The sequence below is a fragment of the Echinops telfairi genome, unplaced genomic scaffold, assembly GCF_000313985.2.
Source record: "Echinops telfairi isolate 266 unplaced genomic scaffold, ASM31398v2 ScPeMD7_7424;HRSCAF=8462, whole genome shotgun sequence".
In the NCBI taxonomy this organism is placed as follows: Eukaryota; Metazoa; Chordata; class Mammalia; order Afrosoricida; family Tenrecidae; genus Echinops; species Echinops telfairi.
The window spans coordinates 91,627,256-91,639,570 of NW_022111324.1; the positions used below are offsets into that span (position 1 = coordinate 91,627,256).

At 39.6% G+C, this 12,315-nt stretch overlaps 1 protein-coding gene and 1 pseudogene across 2 annotated transcripts in view; one reads left to right on the top strand and one right to left on the bottom strand.

Moving 5' to 3' along the window:
• TBCE (tubulin folding cofactor E) overlaps window positions 1-12,315 on the bottom strand; it is a 90,556-nt gene that overhangs the window by 31,090 nt on the left and 47,151 nt on the right. The gene's annotated exons all lie outside the window — the stretch shown is intronic.
• LOC115872352 lies at window positions 9,981-10,300 on the top strand (annotated as a pseudogene).

Genomic DNA, 12,315 nt, shown 5'->3' on the forward strand with positions numbered 1-12,315 from the left:
CCTAGATTCCCTGCGTTTCCAATTCCCATCTGTACCGCTGTGCATCATCTGGTCTAGCCAGGTCTGCAAGGCAGAATTGGGGTCCTGGTAGTTGGGGGGGGACACTATATCTTTTGACAGCCGGGCACCGTCAACTTTCTTCACCACATTTGCTCATGCACCCACTTAGTCTTCAGCATTCGTGTTGGGGTAGGCTGGTGTGCTTCTTCCATGTGGCCTTTGTTGTTTCTTAGCTAGATGGCTGCCTCTTTATCTTCAAGCCTTTAAGACCCCAGATGCTATATCTTTTGGTAGCCAGGCACCATCAGATTTCTTCACATTTTCTTGTGCACCAATTGTCTTCAGCAATTATGCCTGAAAGGTGAGCATCTCAGACTGCCAAACTGTTAGAACAAAGAGTTCTTGTGTTGAGGAAGTACTTGAGCAGGGGTCCACTGTCCATCTGTTTTCTTAATACTAAAGAGTAATGCACAGAGATGACTACAGGGCCAGCCTCACCACAGGACACAGCATTCCTCATTGATCCATAGCACCTTGGTGACAACACTAGAGATACACCGCGGGAATTGTGCCTGCCATGAGCTCACTATGGGGAAGCCAGCCTCTGGGGGCATGTAACAGAGCAGCGAGGGGAGCAGAGCAATAAAGTCCCCAGGGATAGATGCAGTGCCAGGGTATGGCACCCCATCAGACTCGACTGGAAGGCACTCATGAAGGACAACAAATAGACCCTGAACTATTGGTACATTTTTTGTGTATGTTGTTGTTGTTGTTGTTGTAGCTATTGTTTTACTTTCTATTGTTGCTTTGTTATACTCAGTCTTGTGATGGTACACAGCATGTCTACCTGGAAGGGATAGGCGGGATAAACAAGCCAGAAGAGAGAACAATGGGATGACAGTTCTGGGGGGATATGGGAGTAGGGGAGACAGGGGAAAGGAAGTGGGTGTTAACAAACCCAGAGACAAGGGAACAAGTGATCCAAAATCAGTGACAAGGAGGGTGTAAGAGGTCTGGCAGGGCTGGATCAAGGGCAATGTAACCGAGAGGAATTCCTAAAACCCAAATGAAGGCTGAACATGATAGTGGGACAAGAGGAAAGTACAAAGAAATAGAGGAGAGAACTAGGAGGCAAAGGGTAGTCATAGAGATTGAAATACAGGTATATACAGATGTATATTTATATTATATTTATATTCATATATTTATATACGATGAGGGGGAAATAGATCTATATACATATATTTATAGGTTTTGTATGTTCACCCTTTTAATAGTGAAAATCCTCTTCATTTGCTTAGCAGAAAACAGGTACTAATATAGGTCTTTCATAAAAGCCAAGAGGTATAAAGTGAACTTTCAAAAAGCGAAGAATACCTGTATTTGCATTTTATTACAGTAATCACCAATGGTGCAAAGCTGGGCAGTGTTTTGGTCTGTTGTGCATAGGGTCACTATGGGTTGGAATCAGCTCTATGGTACTTAATAAAATAATCACCAAAAAACCCAGTTTGGCAGGCTATCACATCATTGAAAGGACCTGTAGGAACTGCCAACTACTTTGAACAAGTAATTCTTATGGAATTTGACAGGTATAGCTTTTCTCTCTGAAATGTAAAATATCCTGCAGTGTCTAATGAGTTCACTGCCATGCCTGGGGGCTTAGAAATGACAACCAGCTCTAACATATCGGGGCTAGAAAAGTGGCCTGACAGCTGAACCTATCTGCTCTATGGTACTTAATACATCTGAACCTATCTGTCTGATTCTAACAATTGGTCCTTTCCACCATAAAGCCCACTGCCATTGACTCAATTCCAACTCATAGCAGCCAAAGACAGAATAGAACTGCTCCATAGTTTACAAGGCTATAAATATTTACAGAAGCACACTGCCACATCCCTCTCCCATGGCAGGCTGGCGGGTTTCAACCACTGGCCTTTTGGTTAGCAGAAAAGCACTTAAACACACCACCACCAAGGTTTCCTTTCCAGCATACTACCTCATACTTTCAAAACTTCCTAAATTGACCTATAACCAGCATAAGATGTTGCCCAAGAATTTCTAAAATTTTCAATGAAGAAATGAGAATTCCTAAAATTTTCAATGAAGAAAGACACTAGCTAATTACCGAATGCAATGATAATGAGAAATAGGGTTAACAAGGAAAAGCCAAAGATTCAAGGAAGAATCTAGTCTATAAGGCAAAGTCTACATGAATCATGGCCTTATCTACCTCAAGGGCAAGAGAGTTAGATGGTGTCTGGTTAGCACTATCAACTGTTTTAATCAGTTTTCTTTAACAGACCATGAATGAAAGAGAGAAAAATATGGAATAGAACCTCAAATTCCTTAAAAAAAACAATCCCAAGTTGATCCTAGAGAAAATCACATGACTATTGCCTGAGATACTCTTCATCTTAAACCAAAACTAACCTCTGAGGTCAGCTAATAACTAAATAACAAATAGAAAATAATGAATATGCTCCTTTAAAAAGGCAACTATATAATTTTAAAAATAGTCAAGAAATACTTTTCATAAAAAATGAGAATGTGAAAAGGCAAGGAAATTTAGATAAATGGAAACAGAGCAACAAGAATGGAAATAATGAGAATGTTCATACACTGTGAAGAATGTAAATATCACCTAAAAACAATATGTGCAAAAACTGTTGTAGAACCAAAACTAAGGAGTAAACCCTTGTTGAAAATTCAACATTACTTTTTAAAAAGAAATAGGGTTATTCATAAGGAAGATTCATGAGTTCTATAGTCATTTGTAAACCAAGAAAGAAAGGTCTTTTGATATTCTGTTTGCAATTTATTAATATTTGTGGAGCCTGTGGCATTCTCTGAAAGAAATTAACCAATAAGGGGAAAATGTACCTTTTTGGAACAAGAACATAAATGTAAATCCAAAAACTATAAAGATCATCAACGAGAAAATAGGGACCAACTTAAGGGCTGTATAACACACATAGACATATGTCAATTATAACAAAGGAAGCACAGTAAATGACCAAATAAATGGCTACGACCTACTAAAAATAAGATACTTAATTGCATCAAAAGATTTCACTGAAAGAGCAAAAAGAGAACCCACAGAGTCAAAAATAATTTTATAACAACACTAACCATCAAGGCACTAATCTCTAAAATCTATAGAAAACTATTACATCTGAATAAAAGAAACATAGCCTAACTAAAAAGTGGGTGCGTCTACTTGACACTCGCCCTCAGGAAGAAATACATAAGACATGGGTGTTCTAGCAAAATGTGGTGAAGAATGTAGATTGTGCCCAGCTATCAGATAAAATGATGTCTGGGGTCTTAAAGACTTGTTTCCAAACAAGCAGCCATCTAAGTGAGACATCAAATAAGTCCACAAGGAAGAAGCAAACCATCATCAATCACTGAAGGATGGTAAATCTTATAATCTGAAGTCGATGAGGGACTAGTATCAGAGCCTAAATGGTGAGAACCTGATGTACAGAGGGCTACAGTTGGCAATGAGAGCCTAAGATACATTTGTAGAATTAAATAGGAAATAAGTCTCTGGAGAACTCCCTCTATCTAAAATTGAGGGATGGGAGGAAAGTGGTTACTAAACATAGCACTGCTCACAATAGCAACCTAAAATCCCATCAGCAGAAGACTGGACAAAGAAATTGCAGTGCATACAATGGAATACTACGCATCGTTAAAAAACAATGCCAAAACCATGAAGCATCTCATGGCACGGATGGTCTTAGAAAACATCATGTTCAGTGAAATTAGCCAATCACAAATAGTTAAATATTACATGAGACCAATGTTATAGGGGGAAAAAACAAGTTAATGGCTTTCATAAGAATGAGAACAACAACAAAAAAAGAATGAGAACAAAGGGGGTGAACAACAGAAAAGCAGGTGAAGGGAGACAGTAAATGATGTAAGAAATGAAAATAATAATAATTTATAATTTATCAAGACTCATAAGGGAGGGTGGGGAAGGGAGGAAAAAATGAGAAGCTGATATCAAGGGATCGAGTAGAAAGAATGCTTTGAAAATGATGATGGCAACATATGTACAAATGTGCTTGACACAATGAATGTATGTATGGATTGTGGTAAGAGTTGTATGAGCCCCCAATAAAATGATTTAAAAAAAAAGAAATGTCTAGAAAATATTGATGGCAACATATGAACAAATGTTCTTGATACAATTGATGTATGGATTGGTACAGGAACTGTAAGAGCCCTCAATTAAAATGTTTAAAATTTTTTTTATAAATGATGATGGCAACATAACTGCAAATGTGTTTGACACAATGGATGGATGGATGGATTGTGATGAGTTGTACGAGCCCCCAATAAAATGATTTTTTTTTTTAAAGAAAAAGAAAGAGAACAGATTTAAAGGCACTTTAATCATGGGGGAAAATGTTCTGAAACTGGTAACAATTATACAATTCTTGATATGACTGAACTTTTGAATTGTGTGATATGTGGATGAAATGCCAATAAAATTGTTAAAAAGAGAGAGAGAACGGACTTTGGAGTTTGTACCAAGCAGAAGAGAATAAGGGAGAGAAGATAAAGTGATGGGCTAGACGGTTGATGGGTGTTAACTTGGGTGAAATGGAAGACAGTGGTCCACAAGAAGAAGAGAAATCTAAATTGTTGAATACAAAGTTGACTGTCTGGCCTATAACCCCTACTTCATTTACAATAAAAAAATATATTATGTACAACGGGGGAAAATTTTTAAATGACAAACTGAGAGAAAATGTTTACCTCATGTGTCACAGACAGTAAGTTACAGTCTCTAAAATATAACCCGTCATAGCCTACAAATTAATTCCAACAAGGTGACTCTAGAGGACAGACCAGAACTGTTCCATAAAGTTTTTGAGACTGTAGGAATTTTAGGGAGCAGCCAGTCTCATTTTTCTCCCCTGTGAAGTCAATGGTGGGTTTGAGCACTGATCTTACAGAAAGTAGTTCAACACTGAGCATACTGTGCCAACAGAACTCCTTCTAATATGTAAAGAATGTCTAAACCCAGAGATGAGGCTGTCTACTTGTATGAAGATGTACAGTCTTAAGAACCCTAAGGAAAAGTTCTATCTGGTCACTATGAGTCCAATACAACTCAATGGAAGTGGGTGGGTTTGGATTTCTTTTGGCAAGAGACAGGTGTGGCAATCTGTTTCTTTAAAGATTTACAGCATTGGAACCCCTTTGGGCAGTTCTACCCTGTCCTATATGGTGGCTGTCAGTCTGAATCAAATAGATCCCAGTGGGTTATATTTCCTTTGGGGTTGATGATAATATTCTAGAATTAGATAGTGGTGATGGCTACACAATATTGTGAATATTTTAACTACCACTAAACTACACTTTATAAAAGTATTAAAATGGCAAATATTAAAGATCATGTACTTTAGCATAATAAATAAAGACTAGGTTTTTTTAAATGGAAAAACATATCTTTTAGAGTAAAAGTCGAGTGTTTGCATTTTAGATAGGAAAATAAAATCAAAGAACTCTAACTTGATGAAGCATATGGTTCCTGAAATCCAAGTAAATTGAGAGGAGAAACAGCAAACCACTAAGGATAGCTATCTTGTGGCTGTAGCCTAAGTCATGACTTTCATTTTGTTCTTTCAGTATATTATTTTGTATTTACTTAATTCTGTGACTTTATATTGTTTTGCAATTAAAAGAGTCCAGCTGTTGCTTTATAAAAATATCCTGACTCATCTGAAGTTTTATTTAACAATGCCAATCTACACTAAAAAGCAAAGGCACAGGAAAGAATTTATTCTTCAACACTAAGAATAAATAAGTTTAAGCTTATTTAATTGCCTCTATATGCATTTTACATTTTATATTCTGCTAAATCTTATTAGCAACAAAAACAATGACCAAGAAAATTACATTTAATCAAATCACAGTTTAACTGAAAATAAAAACTTGCAGGCCTAGAGTTCAAATGCATCTGCAAATCTAACTTCCACAGTGGCCACCAGAGGTCACTAAGATGCTTCATCAAGGTCAGATCACAACAAATCTGAATGATCTACAAGGTATTAGTACCTCTTTTTGTGTGTGTAGCAATGTTTCCACTTTCTTTGATTCAGATGGTTCACCTTAATGAGCACCAAGTACCGTGTATATATAAACCGCGTTTTTTTCAGCACATTTTTAATGCACTTTTTGTGGTAAAATTAGGTGCCTCGGCTGAGGTTCGGGTGGGCTTATAAGAATCACACGCATACAGGAGGGTTTCAGAGAAAAGTGTATGTTCTGGCTTAGTAGATGTAAAATACCTATTAGAGTCACTGCCATCTAATCATGTGACTCATAGCAACCTCATAGGGCAGAGTAGAACTGTCCTTGTGGGCTTCTGAGATTCTAAATATTTACAGGAGTAGAAAGCCTCATCTACTTCCTGTGGAGCAGCTGGGGGTTTTGAACTGTTGACACAGCAGTTAGCCCTGCTCTTTAGATCACTACATAATAATTTGAAGTACTTAGTTCACAATAGCAAGAAGCTGGAAATAGCCTAATTTCCCATCAGTAGAATACTGAATTAAAAGAAATTCTGGTATATACACATAATGGAATCCCTAAAAAACAGTGATGAAACTATGAAACACCTCAAGACATGGAGGGATCAGGAAGACAGTAGGCTGACTGAAGCTAGTCAATCACAAAAGGACAAATATCGTATGAGTCCACTGCCGTAGGAACAAGCAGCCAAATGGGCATAAACTCAGGCTTGTAGGGCATCCAGTCTGCTGACCAGGGGTGGTAAACAATGGTAGAGGGCCTGACATGTGTCAATGAGCTAATCGCCACCCCCTCTAGGCAAGTATTTTGAAGGTCACTTTGCCAGAGGGCACTTCACATGCACTGGGCTCAAACAGTCAAGGGAGGGGAAAGGGATCTTGTCTACTAAGTGACTGCCATGTAAAATCTATGATGAGGTCCCCCTGGACAGGTAAACAGCCCTATCAGAGGGATAAGGGATACTGATGGGAAAAACAAGTCAGGAGAGGGGAGAGGAGCAAACATTTTGGGGGAATACAATTGTGTGTTGATTGGTAGAAAAAGAGGGAGAACCTGCCTCCAATTGTGGGGAAAAATGACTAGAAATGCTTTTGGGGACTTTGCAGCTGTAGGGAGTGTCTTTGGTGGTATGCACTGAATGGGCCACATGGAATCGGGCTTCTGGGTGCATCCTGGGGATCCAGACCAGATGCCATGAAACGCAAATGCTGGGACACTGAATCTTGGATCTTCAAGGTGTGCACCATGCTCCAGATGCTGCATCAGTGAGATCCGATGCAGAGACTCCATTGGGTGAACTGGGCTCTACTTCAGGCACACTAGTAACTAGAGGACTTAAGTCAGAAAATACATGGTGTCTGAGGAAGCGGAAGAAAGCTGCACCAAGATTGTTGAACTGCTGGTAGGGAGACAAACATGGTCTTGCTACATCAATTATTCAGGCAACCTTTGACTGATATTCTTAGTGATTATTATTGTACATTTCCCTAGACAACTAACCCTCATTGTTTGTGTATAAAGTGTACAGCCAAGAAATAACTGATTTTGTACAAGTGAATAATTCAGGTAGTGTGATATAGAGTTAGCCTACATTGTCTCAATATCCCTCTTTCAACCGGGCTTTAAAAAAATTAATAATTGTTTAGAGAATGTTGAGGGTAACAAATGTATTTGACATACAATGGATGGATACATGGATTGTGATAAGAGTTGTATGAGCCCCCAATAAAATGATTATGAAAAAAAAATTAGTACTGGGGCTATAATCAAAGAAAATATTAACGGAAGATCATTATCCCCAAGGGGATGATCGATAAGACTCTCTACCATTAATTAACAAGGAGGTTTTGAAAAGGATCCAAAGGCTGGAAAATAACAAACAAACAACAAAACCACATAGATCCAGGAATGTGTTTTAGGCTCACACTAAATCCTAGTTTCAAATTAATAATAATTAATTCTTACATCATGAGCAAATAGGAACACAGAACATACTGGTGCTATAGCAAAATGTGGCAAAGAATTTAGATGGTGCCTGGCTATCAGATAAAACAGGGTCTGAGGTCTTAAAGGCTTGTCTCCAAACAAGCAGTCATCTAAGTGAGAGATAAACTAAGTCCACATGGAAGAAGCACACAAGTATCAGTCACTGAAAGACTGTAAATTGTACAAACTAGAAGGAAGGATTAGTATCAGAGCCTAAATTATGAGAATCCGGTTTGCAGAAGGCTATGGATGACAGGTAATCTCCCTTTATCCAAAATTGAGGGACAGGAGGAAAGTGCCGTATATACTCGTGTATGAGCCAAGTTCTTCAGCACATTTTTAATGCAGTTTTTGTGGTAAAATTAGGTGCTGCGGATGATATTCAGGTCAGCTTATACTTGAGTATATATGGTAATTACTAAACCACTTGGACAGATGAGATCAAAGGGATAAACCTGACAGGAACAGTTCAAACTTTGTCAGTCGATCCCCCATCTGATGCATGCTGGACCTGATCTGGTGTGGGATTATAAAGAGACTTTTCCCCAGAGTTGTCTCCCCAAAAGATATCCCAAACATTAGAAGTTATTTGCCAGCACATAGAGGGAGGTCAAATGCTTAAGAGATAGTCTCCCAGAAGGCAAATGGTCCCTGCAGGTAGGGTTCACAACCTACTGATAATGGTTTCCATGGAGAGCCAGAGAACAGGTCAAACCTGCTCAGTGACATCCAAAGTTAAAGGCTGCCATCCTTAATCTAAGACCTGTCCTTCTACTCATATGTGCGCCCCCAATCCTTCCCCTTCCTATTACGTGTATATCCCTAGATTGCCCCCCTCTCATTGCTGTATAACCTATAGTGCAACCCCTTCCTGTGACTTATGTCTTTACCTGTAATTAGTGGGCTTACATGCCCCCCAAAGATATATAAGCCTTGGTTAGAAATAAAGAGCTCTCTCTTACACTCCCCCCTTTCTCTCCCCCATCCTCCTGCCCCTTCCCCTCTCTCCTGCCCTCTGGTCTTCCATATCCACGTGGACCACCAAGCAGGGCTGAGGTGAGCATGCTACTATGAAATGTATCTGACTCAATTATTTCAATCTCTCGTTTAGCTCTCATGCTCTCTATGGCTTTACTATAATCTTTATATATATTATAACTGTACAGTTGCGCCTATCGAACCCACGATTAACTAATCGGTTGTGGGGGGGCTACCCTTTTCCCGACAATCTGGTTTACATTTTCTGTATTTTTGTTTGTTTATATTAGGGTGTATTCCAGAGGTATTATGTCATTGGGGGTAATGGTATTATGTCTCAAAGTTGTGTTATATGTTTTTTTTAAATTTGGGTATATGAAACCCAGGATTCATGAACCTAAAGGGGCAGCAAGTAGATTAAAGGTTTTGGAGGGGTTGGCGGGTACAGTAGGGGATAAAAGGGGGATGATGTCAAGGAGTCCAGGAAGTAAAAGAATGTTTGGAAACTGATTGTGGTAGCAATTTTACAATACTGCTTGACATGATTGAACTATGGAATATGTATTTACTCCCAATTAATAATAAACTAAAAAAAAAATAAACACACACATACACAAAAGCAAATTCCTGGGACCCATGCCACAATTCTAATTCAGTGGGTTTCAAAAGTTCCTCAGAAGATAAAGAGTCCTGGTGGTGTAGTGGTTGTATGTTGGGCTGCTAACCACTAAGTCAGCAGTTTGAAACCAAGGCTGATTCACTGGAGAAAGACCAGGCTTCCTAAGACTGTAAAGAGTTTCAATCTGAACTACTGAATTGTGTGATACATGGATGAAGTGCCAATAAAACTATTTTTTTTAAAGTTTCAGTCTAAGCCCTTTTTTGCATGAGCAGATGGAGGTGAGGATCCCATGCACTCAAGTTCCCATTTATATTGCTTAGACCAGATCACTGCAAAGATGGCAAGTATACCTAAAACTCGAAGACGTTCTGTAAGAAGTGTGGCAAGTATCAGCCTCACAAAGTGACTCAGTATAAGAAGGGCAAGGATTCCCTGTACAGGAGAGGAAAGAGGCATTATAATTGGATGCAAAACAGCTATAGTGGGCAGACAAAACCAGTTTTCTGGAAAAAGGCTAAAACCACAAAGAAGATTGTGTTGAGGCTTGACTGTGTTGAGCTTAACTGCAGGTCCAAGAAGATGCTGGCCATAAAATGATTCAAGCATTTTGAACTGGGAGGTGATAAGAAGAAAAAGGGCCAAGAGATCCAATTCTAAGCCTTGCTTTATCTTTTTAATTTGAAAAAGTGTTGAATCAATAGAATTGCCTGTAAAAAAATACAGTGATGTTCTTACTCGAAGAAAAAAAAGTTTCAATCTCAAAAACCCAGAGAGGCGATTCTACCTAGCCCAACAGGGTCTTTATGAGTCAAAATCAACTCAAACAAAGGCAGTAAGTCCTTGTTTGGGGTTTTGGGTTTTTTTCTCACGTGATATATATGGTACAGCCAAAGATAGGACCTACTAGATGGTATCAACACTACATCTGACAAAAGTAATCTATCTAGTTCCCATTCCTGACTTATCACCCAACTGGAAATATCACCATAAAATATAAAAGAATCAAAATGTCAGGCTGGATATTTAATAATCAGTCAATATAAGATGACACTAATGTCTTTACATGCCCCATAGGGTTTCCTAGGATATAAATTTTAATAAAATAAAAAAGAAACTACACACTTGTATAGAAAGTGTTAAATGGGTGGCAGCAATTGTACAATGATGCTTGATCTAATTAAATTATGGATTGTGAGGGTGGCCAGAAGGTGACTAAGGAGGACGAAGCAGCGGCTTCTTCTCTGACGGCTAAGCCCCCTCCACGAGAACCATCAAGCCGGGCGGAGGAGCTGAACAATGAGGAAGGACGAGCAAAGAAGAACAGATGCCTTTGAATTACGTTGCTGGTGAAGAAAGTTAAATACACCATGGACTTCCAGAAGAAAAGAGTACAGCCATAGTGCTCCTTAGAAGCGAGGATAAGACTTCGCCTCACGTACTTTGGACATGTTATGAGGAGGGACCAGTCCCTGGGGAAAGATATCATGCTCTGTAAAATAGAAGGTCAGAGAAAACGAGGCAGACTGAGATACAATCACTAATATGGCCATTCCATCCATAATTCTTTATGTGATGTATAACAACTCTGGATCCTATGTCTGTGGCTATAATCCCATTTGCGGATAGTTTTCTGCTTTGCTAATAGACAGGTTTAAGGTGGGATTAAGTTTCCAATTTAGTAGAGGGTAAGAATCAAGCCACCACCTTTTGTTTTCTTGGGGGACAGGGGGTATGCTCTGCTGAAAGACAAAATCCACACCTCCATCATAGTCATTCCTCTGTGTAAGAGCCGCCTTTGATCCAGAGAGAAACTCGAGACCATTAGAAGAAAAGCTACCAGTGGAGCATGTTCCAGATCTTGGTCTGAAGTAACAGAAGCTGAGAGCAGAGGCATCAAAGGCTGCGGCACAGAGGTCATGGGACAGAACAAAGCAGCCAGGCTGAGACCAAAGGCTGAAGCAAGATCAGCTGGAGAATAGGTGCAGGACAGAGAGTATGAGACTGTGCGGAAGAGCAGCAGGTAGCCTTTCCAGAGTGCTCACAGAAGCAGACACCAAGGGACCCCATGCCTGGGAGGCTGAAAAAAAACCCAAGAAACTTGGCTACTGGCTGAGGAGAGGTGCTGCTATGGACCAATGACTTAAATTCTTACTGTTTACTATTCCTGCCTTGTGGTAACCTACAAGGCTGGCAGTTTCCAACCACCAGTGGCTTTCTGGGAGAAAGCGAGGTTCTGTACTCCTAAAAAAATTTGAAACTCACAGGGACAGTTCTACCCTATCCTACAGGGTCATCATCAGTCTGATTCAACTTAGTGGCACGGAGTCTGAAGCTGTGAGCTTTTTGTGGCCAATACATCAATCACTGAACTCAACATAAAAGCAGACTAGAGATGCTGACGAATGTTAAATATACCATGACGGGAACCAGAGTTGATGTCAAAATAGGTAAAGAAAGATGGAAGGTGCATGTCTGCCCTCTACCTTACAGCAACAGGGAAGCCAGAGGAAATCAAACACAGACCCTCTTCTGCACCATTTTTTCACAGACCCTCAAGTAACTGGACTGGCATGTGGTCCCCAACAAGCTCAAGCAACAAAAATGGTAGAGGATGCACAGTGCCTCGTACTGTTGTACACAGGGTTGCTATGAATTGTAACAGACTGGATAAC